Raw genomic sequence first — 22,127 nt, 5'->3', positions numbered from 1 at the left:
CATGAGCCACTGTGCCTGGCCATAATTTTGGATAACTTTTGAGGAAATTGGAAAAATACACACTTCTGCCCAATTAGTGATAATTACAATGCTGACTCTACCAATGTTTAAATCCTTTAACTGTAGAATTAGGAGAAATATCCTAAAATTTTAGAAGAAAGATGGTCAGTTAACTTATAAGTTAAATGTTTTGTGTAAAGAGTCTGTATGTCCTTCTGCAAAATATGACTTTCATATAGACAAGGACACAAGTTGTAAGTTCACAGCTTAGTTAATTTTCACAAAGTGAAGCACACTCATGCAACTAGGACTCAGAACAGCAAGGAAAACATTAACAGAACCTCAGAAGTCCTTCATGGTCCTTCCTAGTAGTCACTTATCTAACACTGTAGATTAGTTGTGCCTATTATCGAAAACTTATGTATGAATTGAAACATACAATTTGTACCTTTTTTGGTGGTGGGGAAGGTTCTTTTGCTCAGTTTTATATGTGTTATTGCAGAATGTTAATTCCTTGTTTTGTGCTATTGTTTGAATATAACACAATTTATTCATTCTTCACTTAATGGATAGTTTGGGTTTCTGGTTTGGGCAATAATGTACCACAGTACTATAGACATTCTTATGTGTCCCTTGCTAATTATATGTATATATTTCTTTTGAGGATGTATGTACAAGTGTAGTTGCTGAGTCATGTGTTCAGATTCACTAGGTACTGCCAGTTTTCCAATTTATACTCCTATTAACAATGTATGAGAGTTTCAGTTGCATCAGATTTTTTTTGCATCACGTAATACTAAAACATAATAAGTCAAGGATGCATGTTATAACTTTTAGTATAACTAATAAAAGAATAGCAAAAACATGTAACTGACAAATTAATAGGTAATAGAATGAGATCATAAACTTAGTTCAGAAGAGTAGTACAACAGGTGAGACACATAGAAAACAAATAGTAATATGACAAATATCAACCCAATATGTTAGTAATTACATTAGATGTAAATGGACTACATACCCCAATTAAAAGATTAAGAACATCAGATTGGAGAAAAAAATCCCAAGTAGATACTGCTTATAAAACATATCTTCAATATAAGGACACAGGAATATTAATAACAGAAAGTTATGCAAGCACTAACCAAGCTGATGTAGTTATATTATTAATATCAGACAAAGTAGACCTTAAAGTAAAAATAATTATTAGAAATAAAGGATGTTGTATAATGAATAAAGGGTTGCTAATCCAGCTCCTATTTTAAAAATTTATGTGTAATTTTCAGACCCAACCATGTGCAGTTACAAAGACTTTATCTGACAGGCCTTACGGGAGAAAGCTGCCCTCCTCAAATCCGACTTGGTGTGTGGCCAATGCACCGTAGTCCCTGAAATGAGTTGTAGGTGTGATTCAGGCCCCGCTGGCCAGCCATACTGTTACAGATAGCTGCATTCCTAGCCCAGGTTCTTCATTTAGAGGCCTCTTTATCAGAGGCCTTTAGCAGAGACCTTTCTCAGGTGCCTCTAAACCACTAAAACCACCTTAGCAGGTGGAAGAGGGGAGCTTTGAAGACTGCTTTTTCTCTACTCCAGTGAAATACTTTTCCACTCCTAGCTCTTCTCCCTCTCCCTACCCTTGGCACCTGGATCCATGATACTGCAGGAACCTTTTTGGGAGGGTCCCTCGATAGTGAAGAGAGCTCCATATCTGTGCTGATTCACTTGACCCTTGGCTAACGGCACCATTCCATGGGGAGAAAATAGACCAGGGACATTAGCACTTTCTCTTGTTTAGCCTCTTGCTTTATAGCGTCACAGTAAGTGATTAAAAGCTTGACTGTTAAAAAGTTAATATTAACTTTTTAATCTTGTTTTAATTGAGTACTCAGACAGCTGGCAGCTCAGCTTAGAGCCTAACAGTGGTTAATCCACCAGGAGACTATAACAATTCTAAATTTGTATGTCCTTAATGATGTATCCTCAAAATGCATAAAGCAAAAACTAACAGATACTTGAAATTTATTGTATAACATTCACACAGAAAAGAGCATACAGCTGAGTGAGTTATCATAGAGTATATCAGTATACCCAAGACATTTAACATTACCAACACCTAACAAGGCTCTCTTCAGATACTTCTCAATGACTATGGCTTTCTCCTTCCTTAAAGGTCACTACTGTTTGTACTTCTAATAGAAGAGATTTGTTTCGCCTGTTTTTAAGTTTTATATAATAGAATTATTAGTATATATTTATATTTGGTTTCCTTTACTAACATATTGGTTAGATATGTTTCTAACCATCTTCTGCTGAGTATTAACCTGCTATTATCATTTCAGATGTTTTAGAAAACGATTATGAGAGCTTACGTGTATTAAATGTTGAAAGAAATGGAAATATTATTTATACATATAAGGTATGTCTATATTCTTTTTTATTGTGGTAAGATGTAAAATATACTGTTTTAATCATTTATATTCTCTTTTTATAGAATTCTATACTGTATCTTATTGAGGGGTAATGAATAAACTTGTCGGCATTTAATCTTAACATGACTTTGTGTGTGTGAGATTGAATAAAGTGATTGAAATTTAGTAGTAGTAGGTTGGGCATGGTGGCTCACATTGTAATTCTAGCACTTTGGAAGGCTGCAGCGGGCGGATCACTTGAGGTCACAAGTTTGAGACCAGACTTGCCAACATGGCAAAACCCTGTTTCTACCAAAAAATACAAAAATGAGCTGGGCGTGGTGGCGCACACCTGTAGTTCCAGTTACTCAGGAGGCTGAGGCAGGAGAATCGCTTGAACCCAGGAGGTGGAGGTTGCAGTCAGCTGATATTGTACCACTGCACTCCAGGTCCAGCCTGGGTGACACAGCGAGATCCTGTCTCAAAAAAAAAAAAAAAAAAAAAAAAACAAATTTAGTATTAAATGTTTCTTCATTTTAAAATAAAACTAAATGGGCATATCTGACATAATAACTCAAATTTTGAATCAATGAACAATTTCATTTTCTAGACAAAAAATGCCAAGTAAAAATGTTTAAACCTAATTAATATGTTAACATTTTATCATTGGAGAAAATACTAAATATGATTAGTCTCTTCAGACGTAGATATGTTAGGACTTGACTTTTGAAGCATTGTTATTATTTTGTTTTTAGAAACAGGGTCTTACCCTGTCACCCAGGCTGGGGTGTAGTGGCATAATCATAGCTCACTGCAGCCTCAAACTCATGGGCTCAAGTAGGTTCCTTGAGCTCCTGCCTCAACCTCCCCAGTAGCTAGGACTACAGGCATGTGCAGCATTGTTATTTAACAACGTGTTTTCAATGTCAAGTGTTCTAAGGAAAATTTAGCTTTACTATAATAAGCACACATGAATAATTCAAATGGCCAGTTTGCTTTGCACAGTTACATCACTGTACTTTTTTAAGTAAAAATAATTATTGTAAGTTGTGTCTTAGAATGGTACCTTTAAGGAATTGTGTGATTCACAATGTTTTACTTATAAGAATGCTGTGGACTTGTCCTAGCCGTCCCTATTATCTATCATATGTGTATATTTTCAAAGACATAAGTGGAAGTATAAAAAGATTTACTCCTTCACCATGCTCAGTCCTACTAGACAGTTCCCCAAACTCACTGAGCTCTACACTATTGATGCATTTTATTCTTTGAGCCCAAATGACTAGCTGAACTGGATTCAGTCCCCCTCTGACAGGCACAGAAAGCTTCTTTTAAAGTACTTACTGCTAAGATTGAGTTATTGCAGGTTGGTTTTAAAACTAGCAACATTCTAACTTCCTAAACAATGACATTTAATAAACATCTGTTTAATTTTTTTTAGGATGATAAGGGAAATGTCATCTTTGGATTATATGATTGTCAAACCAGACAAAATGAGGTAAAAATCACCATAAATCATAGATTACTCATTGGTTACTTTACTGCCTTTAGAGTTTTCTTCTTTGTCTCCTCCTTTTTCTAGACATAAATTCCAACTTTATTTTCTTTTTTCTCTAAACATTTTATTTGAAAAAACAGAATTGCAATTTAAGGCATGCACACAGACCAGGGTGGTCTTTGGTATGTCCAAAGAACTAAGAAAGTTTGGGGGTTTTATCAGAAAGAGAAATGTTACATATGGCTTTGAAAGAAAACTCACTGGCAATAGGAAAGTTTCTAGGAGCTGGCAAGATCTCATTGGTGTGTGAAAGCAGTAGGTAAAACTAGTTTTAGAACCATGGCAGTTTGTTTCAGTAGCTACTAGGTGAAGCTATTCTTAAGTTTATGGCATTTGGTCATTTTGGCAGCTGGCTTGCAAGACACCTGGGCAGGCACTTGTGCCCCATGTGCTTCTCTTTTCCTCTCCTGATCTCTTGATTTAACTCAATTGAGTATGACAGAATAACTCTAATTCATGCAATCAGTTATCACAGTATATGCAACAGTTTTATTCTTTTATTTGTTGATGGGCACCTGTTTCTAACATTTATCTATTATGAACACTATTGTATACGTAGCTATTTTAAAATTCTTTTGTATGCATATCTAGGAGTGGGAATACCAACTTTATTTTCTAAAAATTTATATTTCTTTGCTTTCCTTCTCCCTTAACAATCTCTTGGTCCTATTATCTTAAACAAAAAACACAAGGACTATTGAACCAAAAAGTAAGGTGAAGTCTCTTAGACCTTTGAGATTTAAGTAAAATTGGCTCAAACAAATTATTCAGTATCCTGTAAGAAAGTAGGAGGTCCAGTGTCCTCCTTGAGATTTGTGTACTTCCACATCATCGTATAATGACCTCTGACTCTTTCTGCTTCTGCTTAACCTTCTTGTATCTTGTTTCTCATTATGTCTTAATGATTCAGATAAGGAACCCCTTTCCTTTTTTTTCCCCCCAGATTACTCACATAAGGCATTGGTTGATGTGACAGGTGACTTTGTCTAATTCTGGGAGCAAATGAGAGCGAGTAATTTTGTGTCTATGTAAAAACAATTTAGAATTGAATATTGGACATTTTTGAACTTAAATGTCCTTTATCCGTTACAAATTTCTTACAGGTCGCCTTACTCTTCAGGGTTCCAATATGCTGCTTGGTTAATTCTCTCTTCCTTTTTCCACCCCTTTCACATTCATTCATTCATTCATTCATTCACTCACTCATTCACTGATCCAACAAATAAGCATTGAGTGTTTTCCCTGTCAGGTGCTGGAGACACAGTGATGATCAACGTAAACTCTTTCACAATACACAGTCTAGGGAAAGAGAATAAATACCAAGTTTTCAGTGCAATTGTTGCTTAATTTCTGTGTGGCATGTATTCTAAAAAAATGGATTGAGAGGAGACACCATAGTCTGTCTTCTCTCAATCCAGTTGTGACTGCGGTTATCTTTTGTGGTCATATTCCGCTCACATTTCCCAAGACTGTGAGCACTTGACAGTAGGAGCACTTTGCATACCAATGTGTTTCATCCCGGTTACCTTTAGCTTACTGCCTGTGAGTGGTAGGAGTGCAGTGAATATTTTTCAATGGATTGATAGTAATAGGTTCCCTCCAGAGTGGCTCGTTTTCAAAAATTTTCCGGTGACAAAGCTGCTTTGAATTCCAAAATGTGAAAATTAGTCCAGAAAATAAATTGGCCAAAGGATAAATTAATAGGAAATTTAAACTAGCTTTGTAAACAGGCAAATTTTGCTTCTGAACCATAGTTGCTAAACAAACCCTCCCCTTCTCCCGTCTCTTCTCCACATAAGCACAACACTTACAGCCCATATGTGTTTTTGACTGACCTTTCGATGGTTTTATTGAAGGAATGGATTTGTATACCAAATCTACATGGGCTTTAAAATTCTTTTTTTTTCTTTTTTTGAGATGGAGTCTCTGTTGTCAGGCTGGAGTGCAGTGATGCCATCTTAGCTCACTGCAACCTCCACCTCCTGGGTTCAAGCAATTTTCCTGCTTCAGCCTCCCAAGTAGCTGGAACTACAGGTGTGTGCCACCACGCCCAGCTAATTTTTGTTGTTGTTGTTGTTGTTGTTTTAATAGAGATGGGGTTTCACCATGTTGGCCAGGATGGTCTCGATCTCTTGACCTCGTGATCTGCCTGCCTCAGCCTCCAAAGTGCTGAGATTACGGTGTGAGCCACCATGCCCAGCCTAAAATTCTTTTCAAGCGCTATATTTTTCCTTGCAAAGGTGCCACCGTGAGAAAGATGGTGCCATCAAGAGGAAAAAAAAAAATCTTTCTCTTGGTAATTAAGCTTCAGAATGGGATAATGGTTTCTCAGTCTTAATGCTTACCTATCCTTCTCTAAAAGTTTTAGTTTTAAATTTGAAAACAAGTACAGCAATGTCCTGTGTACTCTTCACTCAGTTTCTCTCAATTGTTACATCTTGTGTAACTATAGGATAATATATTAAAACCAATAAATTAATGTCAGCAGAATGTGTGCATATAGTTCTATGCCATTTCATCACTTGTATAGATTCCTGTAATTACCACTGCAATCAAGAAAGAGTTATTCCGTCACCACAAGATCTATTGGTGTTGAAATTTTACCAGTTCGAATGAAGTGTAGAACTCTTATCTCCTTTTAAGTCTCTTTGCCTTTCCGTGTTTTTGTCTTTGATATTTCCTATACATTCTTTAAGATCCACATCAGGCAATGTTATACTTTTTGCCCCGATTGTCAAACATAATTTAGAAAACACAAGAGTAGAAGGAAGGTCTATTGTGTTTACCTGTATATTTGCTGTTTCCATGGTTCTTTCTGATGTTCTAACATTCCTTTTATCATTTCCTTTCTCTTTCAAGAACTTTTTTTAGCCATTTTTTTAGGGTAAGTATGCTGATGACAAGTTCTCATAGTTTTCTTCATCTGAGAATGTCTTTTTTTTCCTTTCATTCCTGAAGGATAATTTTGCCAAGTATAGAATTCCGGATTCATAGTTCTTTTCGTTCCTCTCTTGAAAAATGTGCCATTTCCTTCTGGGTTCTCTGGTTTCTCATGAGAAATCTGCTGTCTTTTGAATTTTTTCCCCCCATTAGATGTCACTTTTTTTCTTTGCCGTTTTTGAAAAAAATTTTTTCTTTTTCCTTAGTTTTCTGAAGTTTGATTATGCTGTGTCTTGGCATGGATTTGTTTGGATTTTCCCTGTTTGGGGTTCACTCCACTTATTGAATCTGTTGTCTCTTGCCAAATTTGGGACATTTTTAGTCATTAGCCAATATTTCTTCAAATATTTTTTCTTAACGTTCCAATCTGTTTCTCTTTGCTTTTTGTGGACTCTGATTACAAGAATGGTAGATCTTTTGTTATAGTCTCACGGATCTCTGAGGTTCCGTTTCTTTTATTTTTCGGTTTTCTGTCTATCATTTAAATTAGGTAACTTCTATTGTTTTCAAGTTCACTGATTCTTCTGTCCTCTCCAGTATGTTGTTGAGCCTACCCATGGAGGTTTTGTTAAAAAAAAAAAAAAAAAAATTGGTAATTGTATTTTCAGCTGTGAAATTTCCATTTGTATTTTTCTTTACATATTCTATTTCTTGCTGAGACTTTTTTCATTTGTTTCGAGCATACTTGTTATTACTTATTGAAGCATTTTTATGACCGTTTTAAAATCTTTGTCAGAAAATTCCAATATCTTTGTTATCTCAGTGCTTGTGTCTATTGTTTTCTCATTGAGTTTGAGATTTTCCTGGTTCTTGGTATGACATGAGATTTTCTATTGTATGCTAGACATTTCGAGGACTACATTATGAAACTCTGGATCTTATTTAAGTCTTCTCTTTAGCGTGCCTCCTCTGATAATTTACCTGTTGGGGAATTAGTGGGGTTGGTGGTACAACCTACTACTGCTAGGTTGTGCCGGGTGAAGGTCCAGGTTCCCCACTTGGCCTACTTGGACACCTTAGTGGAGAGAAGTGTCTTGTTATGGCCAGACAGAAGTGGGATTTCAGTCTCCCCACTTAGCCTCCACTGATACCACTGCAGAGGAGCAGGATCGGGGAAAGGTAGGTGAAGGCCTCATTATCACTGGGTGGTAGTGAAAGTTCTGGCTTCCCATTCAGCCACCTCAGAGACCATCCCAGTGAGGCGGTAGAAAGGGACTTCTTTACTACTGGAGTCTGGGTGGGAGTCCGGGATCCACATGGCTTTGCTGGCACTTTCGGTGGGGGAAGGCTTATTTACCACTGGGAATGGATGAAAGTCCTGATTTCCTTTTGGTCTTCTTTGATACTCATCTTGCAGAAGGGGAAGGGTGCCTTGTTATAGCTGGGCAAAGGTGGGAGTCTAAGCTCCCCATGCAGACTTTGCTGGTAGAGATGGGAGTGGGGTTGCATTTTCTTTTGTGGTGTTTAGCTGGAATTAGGGTGGTTATAGTAAAAAAGTTTCTCTCTTGCTGTGTTTCCCCTTTCCAGTTCCTTTGCTTAGAGAGCATGGGTGTGTGTTTGTTTTTGTCTGCTCCCATCAGTATTTCTGTTGGGAAATAGCTCCGAGTTTTCACCTCTTTAGCTCCGAGTCTAGGCTGTATGACACAAAAGAAAAACCCAGGGAACTTGCCACTATGTCATTCATCAGGATCTGGGGTCCCTAAAGAGTCTGCTGCCTTCTCTCTGCATTTCAGAGTTGTCTTTGAAACTTAAAAAAATATATGTCCAGGGTTTTAAAACTGTACTTGGTGGGAGCAATAGGGACAAGTGGGTTGACTCCACTTTGCCCTGCCCCACCTCAAGTTTGAGTTAATGGTCTTACCCTGGAATCGGCAAATGAGAAGCAGTATACTATTTATGCTTTCCATTAGCATAAGTAATGGGATAAGCATAAGCACAGTCCCAATAGCTTTCCTTCCTCACCCTCTTCCACCTCTTTCTCCCACCTTCTGTCATGTAGGATTTCCCTGGTAGTGCATACAAGAGTGAACATGACCTAAACTGGTTGGATAAAAGAGAATACTTTGCTGGGAATTTGGGACATGGACTCTTCTCTTTTCCATTGGGTTTGCTGATAAGTGAATTCACTGGGTTGGAATTGTTGTGGCTTTGGGGAATAGAACTTGGAGCTCTATTGTGTGGAGGCTGACAAATGTATTGAACCCAGAAAGCTAGGAGAATGGATATTTCCAGCTCTAGATCAAGCCAATACTGAAGTAACACCCCATTCTGTTCAATTTCATGAGCCACTAATTGTCTTTGTGTCTAAGCTAGATTGGGGAAGATTTTTTGATGCTTGGAGTTAAAGACTTCTGATACTTGCACACCTATTGACCTAGAAATTCCACTTTGAGGTTTTGATACTACAGAAATATCTGCACAGATTCACACAGGTTTATGTAAAAGGTTCATTGGATTATTATATTACTTAAATGTAGGAGGCATACTAAATGCCCATCAGTAAGTTTTGGAAATTGATACAGCTATTAAAGGATTAAGACTTCTGTACTGATACAGAAGGCTCTCCAAAACATGTTGTTACATGAAAAAAGCAAGTTGTCAGAATAATACATTTAATACATTCCATTTATGTTTTTTAAAAACTCGCAATGTAACTGTGTAATATAAGTGCATAAATATAGACAATTTATAAACGTGCTTCCTTTTGGAAGAGAGTTGAGATTGGCTGAGTATGAAGGACTGCTATTTCTTTTGACCTTTTATTTTTGTTTGAGACAGGGCCTCCCTCTGTCACTTGGGCTGGAGTGCAGTGGCACAATCATGGCTCATAGCAGTCTTGACCTCCTGGGCTCAAGTAATCCTCCTATCTCAGCCTCCCAAGTAGCTAGGACTACAGGCATACCACCATGCCTGACATATTTTTAAAAAAACTTTTGTAGAGATAGGATTTTGTCATGTTGTCCAGGCTGGCTTTGACTTTTTATTTGATAGTGTTTGCATCTTTTAAACATTGAGACTATACTTATGTTATCTTTGTAATTAAAAGATAACACATTAAAAATTATGTGTATGAACCCATTCTTCTTAGTAATAATTTAGAATTAGATTCTTCTTAGTAATAATTTAGAATTCCTCAGTTAGAGCAAGAGTCAAAGGAAACCAAAAATTCTCACTTGAATTCAGTACCTGATTAACTGAAAGTTCACTTTCCGTAATCAGTTGTCCCCTAGCATTGCCAGCTTTTCCCATCGACTTCTAGCTATAGGGGTCTTGTGTGTTCTCAATACTTTTTTAGGGTGCAGATACTAGTAACCTTCTTAATACTTATACTATTTACAGTTTCTCTTAGGCTGTTGTCTTCTGAGATCTAAGACTGTCTCTTTCCCTTATCCTCTGGGTGTTCTTTCAGACAGCCTGCCTAATAGAACTGGTGTTCTCTAGTTCCTCAATCTCCGCATCACATCCTCCTACATGGGTATTTTCATTTTCTTTAATATTCAAGAAAATGGAATCTTGCAACATTTTGAACATTTTAAACAACAACAAGGAAAAAAAAGAAGACTACCTTCCCAGTCCTCTAAATATGAAAGGCCTATGGGAGATGCACTTGTGACAGTGGCTAAGAAAACTAATGATTATTTTGTAATTAATTACCTCAGTAATTACAATAGCTAACATTTGAGTGCTTATTGCACTAAGTGCTTCATAGAGATTATCTCACTTGATCCTCCTAACAATCCTAGAGTAGATGTGTTTTACTGATGGCGGGATAGAGAAGCTGAATAATTTATCCAAGGTCACACAGCTAGCAAGTGACAGAGTCAGGATTTGAACCTGGGTCTAGTTGGGCTCCAACATCTATGGTCTTAACCACTATACTTGGTTGTCTCATGGCTAAATATCAGTGCCAAACATGGCTTACAATAGCAAACTTTTTTTTTGGTAAGGAGTAGTCTGGAATGTGTCAGCATAGCTAAATTAGTTTCATTCTTTACTGAAATATTTTGCCCTAGTAATACTTAGCACAGAGCTTAATGGGAATTTATGTTCATATAATTGTTGTTTAATGTATGAAACTTCAAACTAAAAAATACTTTTGTTTTAATAGCTTCTGTATACCTTTGAGAAAGACTTGCAAGTTTTCAGTTGCTCTGTCAACAGTGAAAGAACTTTGCTTGGTAAGTTGAGCTCTTACTGCTACATGTCAAGAACTGAACTACATCTTTTAAGAGTTTCAAAATATTAGATTTTTTCAGTATTATTCTATAACAATGATTTTCTGAGAAAGAAATGTTCTTGAGAAGTTAAGTTTGAAATAAAGAATATGGAGGGTATACCTACAAAAAAGAATGTTTTGTGTTCTGCCCTTATCTTCCGTTGACATATCTCTTTGAGCCCTCATCTATTTGAAGTATAAAATGGTAAGCTTTAACAAGCCATCATATGGATCAGTTGCTAATGGAATTTTTTTTTCTTTTTCCATTAGCTGCAAGTTTAGTTCAGTCTACTAAAGAAGGAAAAAGGAACGAACTTCAACCAGGTAATGAAATTACACTTTTTAGTACCTATGGGTAGATGAAGGTTATTGGTAGATGATTTATTATACTACTAAATAAGATTTCAAGCATCTTTAGAAATAGCCTTATTGTATCTCAGAATAAAAGACAAAGGTCATGTCAAGCATGAACAAGACTTCTAAAAAATATATATTTTTTCAAGCAAACAGAAAAGTACAGACAATGATCTAACAGTGATTTAACAGAAGTATTAAGATGGTAATTATTACCTGCAGGCTAAATAAATGCTGAAGTAGAAACCTATGGTCAGATATTGATGTAAAAGATTGGGAAAGTCAAGAATGCATCTTTTCTTATATCTGGTTAAGTATTGATTAGTACCTAACACATTTTAAGTAGTACACCAATACTGAAGATCAATTCTGCTCATTTGCCAAGGCCCACTTTATAGTTTTGTAGCTGTGTGATGCTCCCTGGCCCCTCCCCACCACCTTTTAAAAAGTGCTGTAAGTCATCCCTCTGTCTATAACTCAACAGTATTGAGTGGCTGCTGTGGGTCAGGCACTATGCATGGTGCTGGGGATACAATGGTGTGTAAGAGAGGTATAGCATCTGCCCTCATGGGGCTTTCAGTCTAGTCTAGGGTTTCAATTGCAAATGCATACATTGGCCAGAGAAACCAAGTAAATATGTGAAGTAGTTTGAATGTAAGAAAAAAAATCAAGTGACCAGCAGAATGTCTTTGTTGTTTTTTTTTTTTTCCATTTTAACATACAAACCAAGAAATATTTTTTTTTTTCTTTAATGGAAAAAAAAAAAGTTCAAGAGCTATAGGGACTAGTAGTGGGGTGGGGATGCCCTGTGGGGAACTTTCAAGAGGGGAGTCACTACTCCGCTCTAGCTTTTTGTTGTCACTAGCAAGTCCAGTGGAACTGGCTTTTCAATTTGTCAACGGAAGTCTGGAGCTTTTTGTAAAGATCGAATTTGTAAATGTTGGCTTGAATATATTTAAAAATCCTACTTGGGACAATAGTAACCACCTGTGGGCTGGAGCCAGCCTGTGACTACCATTGGTCAACTTCTGGCCTAGTGGGTCTCCTATCAATCTCTTACTATTCTGCTCCCAGGTGCTTTCCATCTGTTCTGTTTATTTGACGCTTAAATTCCTTCTTAAATTACTTCTTTTGTTAGCATAGTTACCACGCAGATGGATTTTCCTGCCGTTGCATGTGATGGAAAAACCCTTTGTACTTACTTTCCACATGAGGCTTGTGAGGCAGTCCTGGGCTTCTCATGACACACATTTCCCCAGAGCCGAGTCTGGATAGGACTTCCTTGGGGGCCTCAGTAAAATAGTTTATGGGAGATTTGGTGCGTGGGAGGCTCACCTGAAATCTCATAATTTGTATTGCTCATCCTTACCCTCCTCCTGCCTTGATATACTGAGAACAACAACCCCTTCCTTCTTCAGTGCCATGTCCTCCTTTTCCCAGTACTGTCGGCACTCTCTGCTCCTTTTAGAATTAAGCGCAGGGCTTGCTTCAGAGGCGATAGAAGTGGAATGGCTTAAGTAAAATATGATCTGGGACATTGGTGTGCTGACACTTAAAACAAGGGTACGGGCAAAACCCCAGGATATGGCCCTGACCTTTGGGCTAATAGACCCCTTTCTCTAAGAAGAGGAAAGGCCTAGCTGCTGTGTTCCTGGAGGTGGTGAGGGTGGGCATCTGTGTAGAACCTTGGGTTGGCTCCTATGCCTCCCAGTTCTTCTTGAGCCTTATTTTTTTGGCCTTAAAAATTCTTTATTATGTTGGGAAACTGAGTAGTAACTATATTTTTTACATCTATCTATTGTTCACCATATATGCCTGACTGTCACACAGAACAGTGGTCATTTATGATTATGTAGAATATAAAATTTACTTTCAGGCCAATTTTAAACTTTACTTGATTACAACATTAAAGTCTATTCAGGGATGCTTGCTCAGTCTTGTAAGTTTGATGCACTTATAGTAAGATTATCTGCTTGCATCTTTAAAAACAGTGCAATGAACATTATTAGTTATTGTATTGGATACCTCAAAACTTTACCATGTTGGCCAGCTCTGCCTAGGTGTAGTCTGACAGTGCCTCGCCTCAGCTGCCCTACCTGTGTCTTGCTTTCTGCCCAGGGTGCTTGGGAAAATCTATTTACTGCCTACACACGTACAGCTTGGAAGTATGGTTGGGCATGATGCCCAGGAGAATAATCCATGACCAATGGTGGCAAGGAGCTGAAAGATAAATAATCTACCTTTCCGTCTCCAAAGTGGGTAATTGTGAGGTGCACTCCAAGCAGCTTAAAATCCAGGGTGGTCACTAATTTGATAATGCCCCATTTACTGGTATACTTTTCTTCCCTGTTTCATTCTTCCCAGTCCCTTATGCCAACCCTGGCTAGAGTGATCCTAGAGTTACATTGCTCCCTGAGATAAGTTCTCATCTGAGTGTGAATTTCCCCATACGCTGTGTCTGAAGCAGAGATTTGAGTGCAATTAATTTATTTGGGGAAGGATACTAGGAAAGGCCATTAGGGGAGTGTTTAAACAGAGACCTGAAGGTGGGGAGGGAACAAGCACGAGGCTATGGGGAAAGCACATTTCTGGAAGATCAAACAGTCATCACAGACTATACTTGGTAGACTCACTGTTCAAGGATAGTGAAGAGGTCAGTGAGACAAGTGGAGTGAACAAGGGGCAGAGTGATAGGAACTGAGGGCAAAGGAAAAAGGAGGTGAGGTGCAGACAGATCACATAGACCAAAGGAGGCCACTGTAAAGATTGTGGCCCTCATTCATAGTAAAATGGGAAGCGATATGCATATTGAGCAGGGGCGTGATCTAACTTGCTTCATAAAAGGATTGCTGTAGCTGCTGTGTGGAAGATGGACTGCAGCAGGGCAAGGGGAGAACTATTATAATCTAATGGCTTGGACTGGTGAAACGGAGCAAGGGCTAAGTGACTGTGTTTGGATGTATTCTCAACTTTTCAAGATTGGCTGCTTGGCCAGGCACAGTGGCTCACGCCTGTAATCCTAGCACTTTGGGAGGCTGAGGCAGGTGGATCACCTGAGGTCAGGAGTTTCAGACTAGCCTGGCCAACATGGTGAAACCCTATCTCTACTAAAATACAAAATTAGCCGGGTGTGATGGCACATACCTGTAATCCCAGCTACTTGGGAAGCTGAGGCAGGATAATTGCTTGATCCCAGGAAATAAAGGTTGCAGTGAGCAGAGATCACACCACTGTACTCCAGCCTGGGTGATGGAGTGAGACTCCATCTGAAAAAAATATATATATAAAAATACAAATATATTTATATATATTTATATAAAAATACAAATATATTTATATATATTTAGAGTGATAGGAACTGAGGGCAAAGGAAAAAGGAGGTGAGGTGCAGACAGATCACATAGACCAAAGGAGGCCACTGTAAAGATTGTGGCCCTCATTCATAGTAAAATGGGAAGCGATATGCATATTGAGCAGGGGCGTGATCTAACTTGCTTCATAAAAGGATTGCTGTAGCTGCTGTGTGGAAGATGGACTGCAGCAGGGCAAGGGGAGAACTATTATAATCTAATGGCTTGGACTGGTGAAACGGAGCAAGGGCTAAGTGACTGTGTTTGGATGTATTCTCAACTTTTCAAGATTGGCTGCTTGGCCAGGCACAGTGGCTCACGCCTGTAATCCTAGCACTTTGGGAGGCTGAGGCAGGTGGATCACCTGAGGTCAGGAGTTTCAGACTAGCCTGGCCAACATGGTGAAACCCTATCTCTACTAAAAATACAAAAATTAGCCGGGTGTGATGGCACATACCTGTAATCCCAGCTACTTGGGAAGCTGAGGCAGGATAATTGCTTGATCCCAGGAAATAAAGGTTGCAGTGAGCAGAGATCACACCACTGTACTCCAGCCTGGGTGATGGAGTGAGACTCCATCTGAAAAAAATATATATATAAAAATACAAATATATTTATATATATTTATATAAAATACAAATATATTTATATATATTTATATATATATACACACACACACACACATATGCATGCTGCCGGATTTGATGGGAATATGAGATTTGATGGGAATATGAGAAAAAGAGACAAGTCAAGAGTGACTCACTGTAAGGTTTTTTGGCTAGAACAGGTAGAAGGGCATGTGGGTGTGTATGTATACATGGGAGGGGCAGGAAAGAAGAGTTTCATTTGGACTTGCTCAGTTTGACATGCCTAATAGACATCCCAGTGGAGATGTGAGGTGGAGTTTGGAGATGAGTCAGAAGGCCAGGTAAGAGGTCGGGGCTGGAGAGACACATTTAGGAGTCATCAGTATATGAAAGATATTGCTCATCATGGGACGATTTCATTTTGTTCAGTAAAGATTTCAGATGATGTAATCAGAAAGCACTATAGGATTTATTAGAATGTTTTATTTGAATGAATATTTGGAAAGGTTTTTTTGTCTGTCCATCAAATGGCCTTACAAGCCATTTGATTATAAGATGTGGTTTGTCTCAGGTGGTGTTTAACACTGTTGCTTAAAATGAGATTTTTCCACAGTAGATGAGACAAATTGCACCATCTTTTATGTAAACAGGCTTCTTTGATCCACATACTTTATGGTGCAGTTTTTTTTTTCTTTTTTTAAATCAATAGTGCTCCTTTTCTTGGCTGTAGAGATGGCAGAGTTAATATTTTACTGAGAAAATGGCCTTCCATAGCAAACCAGGTTCTGGCTGTCCCCTTCATCCTCCCCTGTGGAGTTGCATTTGCCACAAGTCACAGCAGATCCTCACTGGGCAGCAATTGGGGTGACCACATGGGTCAGGGGCCCCATTGCCACTGAGATTTTCCAGAGCTCCCTCTCACCATCATAGACAGTGAAGTGTCACAGATGCTCTGTGAAGCTGTGATTTGGTTCAAGAGCTTGAATAACCAGAGCTCCTTCAGAACCAGGCCATACTGAACTCTCCCATCTTTGTCACCATTTCACAGCGTGTGCCTGGATCATACCTCTGTTCTCCTCATGTCATGTCTATCCCTCTGCCTGATCCTGCTGTCTCTCCTTGTGGTTTCCAGATATTGCCTGGTCCTGTCTTCCCCTTCAGTGATGGTCTCCCAGTCTCCACTGATAATCTTTTTTTTTTTTTTTTTTTTTTTTTTTTTGAGACAGTGCCTTGCTCTGTCACCCAGGCTGGAGTTCAGTGGCATGATCTCGGCTCACTGCAACCTCCGCCTCCGGTGTTCAAATGACACTCCCTCCTCAGTCTCCTGAATAGCTGGGATTACAAGTGTGCACCACCATGCCTGGCTAATTTTTTGTGTTTTCAGCAGAGAGGGGATGGACAGACTGGTCTTGAACTCCTGAGCTCAGGCAATCCACCCACCTCAGCCACCCAACATGTTAGGATTACAGGCGTGAGCCACTGTGTCTAGTCTCCACTGATATATTGATTCTCAAAATTTTTTTTTTTTTTCTGATATGGAGTCTTGCTCTGTTGCCCAGGCTGGAGTGCAATGGTGCGATCTAGGCTCGCTGCAAACTCCGCCTCCCATGTTCAAGCAATTCTCCTGCCTCAGCCTCCTGAGTAGCCGGCACCACAGGCATCCACCACCATGTCCGGCTAATTTTTGTATTTTTAGTAGAGACAGGGTTTCCTTGTGTTGGCCAGGCTAGTCTCGAACTCCTGACCTCAGGTGATCCACCTGCCTCAGCCTCCCAAAGTGCTGGGATTACAGGTGTGAGCCACCTCTCCCGGCCATCAAAATTCTTAATTTAGCACCTCATAGAATAATGGGATTTTATGGCTGAAAGGGATTGTAGAAGTAATCTGGTTCTTTGGTCTTTCATTTTATTCTGATTATTATTTTTGAGACAGGGTCTTGCTCTGTTGCCCAGGCTGGGGTGCACTGACACTCTTATGGCTCACTACAGCCTTGAACTCTCTGGCCCAAGTGATCTTTCTACCTCAACCTTCTGAGTAGCTGGGACTACAGGCACACACCGCCATGCCCAGCTTGTTCTTAATATTTTTTTCATTTTTTTTGTAGAGATGGGGTTTCACTATGTTGCCCAGGTGGGTCTCAAACTCCTGGCCTCAAGTGATCCTCCTGCCTTGGCCTCCAAAAATGTTGGAATTGCAGGTATGAGCACCTTGCCCCACATGTTTTATTATGTTTAATAATGAGGCATTGAGGCCTAGGAAAGCTTGGTGATTTGCTGTGAAGTAAATACCAGGATAATGTAGAACTGAAACGAGAACTGATGTCTCTAGAATCTTAATTCACAATGCTTCTTTTCTCACTGTGAAAGCTCATGGTATGTTATTGAGAGCAAAAAGTATGTTGCAAACCTATTTGCAAAGGTTTACTCTTATTATGCTAGTAATATTAGTCAAATGTCTAGGTTGTACTCCAGAAGGGAAAAATTAGTGTAGAAAGATTTTTTTTTGCCTTGAAAGATCTTCCCATTTTAAAGATAAGAAAATCTAGCTGATAGCTGGCTATCTCATTTGGATACAAATTCCTGCTTAGAAAAAAAAAAAAAGACCAAATATATGGTGATTCTTTTCTTCTTTTCTTTTCTTTTATTTGAGACAGAGCCTCATCTGTCGCCCAGGCTGGAGTGCAGTGGCGCGATCTCAGCTCACTGCAACCTCCGCTTCCTGGGTTCAAGTGATTCTCCTGCCTCAGCCTCCCGAGTAGCTACAGATGCGTGCCACCATGCCCAGCTAATTTTTTTGTTTGTTTGTTTAGATGGAGTCTCACTCTGTCACCAGGCTGGAGTGAAGTGGTGCAACCTTGGCTTACTGCAACTTCTGCCTCCTGGTTTCAAGAGATTCTCCTGCCTTAGCCTCCCGAGTAGCTGGGACTATAGGCGTGTGCCACCATGCCCAGCTAATTTTTTTTTTTTTTTTGGTATGTTTAGTAGAGATGGCGTTTCACTGTGTTAGCCAGGATGGTCTCAGTATTCTAACCTCATGATCTGCCTGCCTCAGCCTCCCAAAGTGCTGGGATTACAGGTGTGAGCCACTATGCCCGGCTGTGATTATTTTTCTAATGAGAAAATTTCCTCTTTCTTCCCCAAAAGGTCCCCCCTCCCCCGACCCAGTTAAAATACATAAACTTTTGGCCTGGTGCGGTGGCTTACACCTGTAATCTCAGCACTTTGGGAGGCTGAGGCAGACGGATCATGAGGTCAGGAGTTCGAGACCAGCCTGGCCAACATGGTGAAAGCACATCTCTACTAAAAATACAAAAAAATTAGCCAAGTGTGGTGGCGGATGCCTATAATCCTAGCTACTCAGGAGGCTGAGGCAGGAGGATTGCTTGAACCCAGGAGGCGGAGGTTGCAGTGAGCCGAGATCATGCCACTGCACTCCAGCCTGGGTGACAGAGTGAGACTCAGTCTCGTTTAAAAAAAAATTATATATATGTATGTTTCTATATATACATACATACACACATATATACACACACACACTTTTAGGTCAAAAAATGTCAGCTTGTACTATTTAATATGCTAATTTAGTCATACACATTTAAAATAACAATAAGATGAATTCATTTCCCCACCCCCCCATACTCACTTCTCAACAGAGCATTTCTATTCTATTTTTCTTCACAAATATCTTTGACACCAATGTTTTTCTTATTCCTGGAGCCATTTTTTGTCATCAAGCAGATTCCCAAAGTAACTCATCCATACCCTTGGTTGTAAGATCCTGTCACTAGGATTTTCATCCTAAGCCACAAGCATCCATTTACCAAACACTGGATTTTCATTTGTTCTGTAGTGTGTATATTATGTGATTCAATATAATAACTCGCTGTCTTGCTTTTTCAAGTAATATTTAAAAGGTATGTTTATAGATAGATCCAGACCTTCCAATTGTTAGGACATAGCCCAGAAATTGTTTCACATTCTTGGTTTTTTTCAAAAAATAAAGCAGTGCTATCAGGTTGCTTTCTTAAATATTGAAAACTAACACTGATTAAATTCCACGCTTCTGTGTCCTCCCCAAATTGTATGTTATTTTTCACAGTGAAGTCACTGAGAGACACTGGATCATATTAGAATCTCAATAAAAGCTCAAATATAAGGCCAGTCCTTCTTTTCTACAGTTTAATCTTGGGGGAGGGGGAACCTTGACCTAAATTTAGATATCTTTGGTAACTCCATGCGGGGAAGCCCGTGTCCATGGACTTCCTCCTGATTGCTGTCTTTTATGGCATTTGCTAGATGTGACAGTGAAGAAATAGGTGGGTCATTATCAGTGCTGTACCGCTGTCCCCGAGGGAAACCCCGCCTATGTCCTACTGATAGATACTGTCAGCCTTAACATGTTCATGTATCAGAAATCATTTTATTTTCCTACACAAACAATATTTGCCATTGTGCTGCCGAATTGGAGTGACACAGAATCACACTGTGTTTATTTAGACTTAAAAGCCTAGAGGGCTTGTGGAGCTATGCTAAAAATGGCATAGAGTGAGCGCAAACAACTTCTTCACTCTGTGTATATTGATTTCTCCCTTGAGATCTTTTCTGTGTCCCTCTTGGATTTGTAGAAGTGTCAAACTTTAAAGTCAAACTTTAAGAAAATTACCTTTTATTTTCACCTGGTAGAATAGCTAATACAATAGTTAGCATATTTATATTTTTGGAAAGTTCAGATGTGTCTGCTTTTGCAAATCTTAGAATTGTGATAATTGGGAAAAATGATATCCATTAGAAACCCGTTTGTTAGGCCCTTTTACACGTTGCTGGTGAGAGTGCAAAGTAATATACAGTGATCTTTGATTTCAGAAGCCGCTTGTGTTTTAACTGTGATGCTTTTCTGTAAATGCAAAATTCTTATAACCTGAAATTTTTCTCCCTTGTATCTACTGTTGTTTCCAGGGCTGTTCAAAGACTTCCCTTTTTACATTTGCATTTCTTGAGTATCCTGTGGTTTTCATAATACAAAGCAGCTTCTTCAGGGCTCCTGAGGGTGTGGAAGGCAGGTCCTTTGCTGGGCTGATTGCTCTTTTGGGGTCCTGGAGCTACCACACATCCTAGAGAGTAAAACTGGGAACAGGTGTACAGTTTCAGTCTCCTCACAGGACTTTAGGATAGTAGAATTGTTTAATAGTTTATAGTCACTGTTGTAGGATTTATCAGAAATTGCTCTTCCTTCTTGCTTTGGAAAAAATAATGTGTGATATTATAATCTTTGTTACTAAAAGCCTTCTTTTCTCTGTAGGATCAAAGTGCTTGACTTTGTTGGTTGAAATCCACCCTGTTAACAATGTGAAGGTTCTAAAGGCTGTGGATAGCTATATTTGGGTTCAGGTAAGTAAGCATGCCATTCGTCACTTACCTCATTAATCAAAAGGTATGCAGCCTGGAGGAACTGGGGTTTACAAAGTACTTTCACTCTATCATTATCATATTTACTCCTCAGAACAGTCTTGTAGACTACTGCGCTGGAAGTATCCGCTGTTTCTTTGCAAGCATGGAAATTAAGAACTCGAAGCTAGCTCCACCAACTCTGTCATGCTATCATTTGTTTCATAGTAATGTAATGTTTTCTCATAAAATATCAAATATTAAATATTTTCTCATTATAAAATATCAAATATTAAATATAATTAATATTTTCTCATGGTAAAATATCAAATATTATAAATTATTAAACACATTTAAGGGAAGCTTTAAAATGTTCTATGTAATGTATTTACATGGTTGACAGATTAAATATCTATGATTAAATGGCTTAATGCCTGAATTTATCAACTTCAAGAGTTGATGCAGAAACTGCATGTATAGTGTAGATGGCATAGATATAGTCAGTCCTCATTATTTGGAGATTCCATATTTGCAAATTCTATTCCTAAAATGTATTTGGAACGCCTAAATTAAACACTTATATACTTGGCCAGTTATGTGCAGATATATGCTGAGTGGTGAAAGAATTTGTCACCTAACATGCACATTCGCAATTGAGGTTGAACATGGCGATGCCCTAACTTTTTTGTTTTAGCTCTCATACTAAAATGACGGCTGTTTTCATGGCCTAGTTCCATCTTTTGTGCTTTTTCCTGGCGATTTCATTGTTTAAACGGCTTCCAGGCATAGCGCTGAGGCACTGCCTAGTGTTCCTAAGTGCAAGAAGACTGTCATATGCCTTAGGGAGAAAGTATGTGTTTCAGATAAGCTTCATTCAGGCATGAGTTACTGTGCTGTTGGCCATGAGGTTAAGGAGTGTCTTTAAATAGAAACACACAAAACAAAGTTATATACTGATCTATTGACAAACATATTGTGACTAGAGGCTTCCAAGAATTTATCCTTGTTTGGGTTTGGATCATAATCCCAAAAGACAATCCTGAACAACGTAATCCTAAATGTTGAAATCCTGAAAGATGAAAATCCCTGATGTCTAAAGTCCCAAAAGTCATGATCACAAGATAGTTAGGATACACGAGTGTCTATACTTTCAAAACTGTGTATGTTATTATTGCCTATTTTATTGTATACAGTGGACTATGAAGTGTTCTTTTGTGTTTTGCTTCTCAGATAATTCTTCTTTTAAAAATGTCAGTACATCTTTTTTTTTTTTTTTTTTTGAGACGGAGTCTTGCTCTGTCTCCCAGGCTGGATTGCAGTGGCGTGATCTCCA

At 38.8% G+C, this 22,127-nt stretch overlaps 1 protein-coding gene across 3 annotated transcripts in view; it reads left to right on the top strand.

Annotated features, from left to right (window-relative positions):
• Positions 1-2,332: 2,332 nt before the first annotated feature.
• The window catches only part of GSAP (gamma-secretase activating protein), a 94,581-nt gene continuing 74,786 nt past the window's right edge, over positions 2,333-22,127 (top strand). For 2 of the 3 annotated variants that reach the window (XM_017855031.1, XM_017854914.1), the window contains exons 1-5: positions 2,340-2,413; positions 3,847-3,903; positions 11,012-11,081; positions 11,390-11,443; positions 20,709-20,797. The gene's annotated coding sequence lies outside the window, so the exon portion shown is untranslated. Of the gene's footprint in view, positions 2,414-3,846; positions 3,904-11,011; positions 11,082-11,389; positions 11,444-20,708; positions 20,798-22,127 lie in introns of all 3 variants that reach the window. The other variant, XM_017854964.1, reaches the window with a different exon arrangement.

This window comes from Rhinopithecus bieti, unplaced genomic scaffold, assembly GCF_001698545.2.
Source record: "Rhinopithecus bieti isolate Rb0 unplaced genomic scaffold, ASM169854v2 scaffold_59, whole genome shotgun sequence".
NCBI classification, from domain to species: domain Eukaryota; kingdom Metazoa; phylum Chordata; class Mammalia; order Primates; family Cercopithecidae; genus Rhinopithecus; species Rhinopithecus bieti.
Note: the sequence above shows the minus strand (reverse complement) of the source record. Positions and strands in the feature narration are given on the sequence as shown.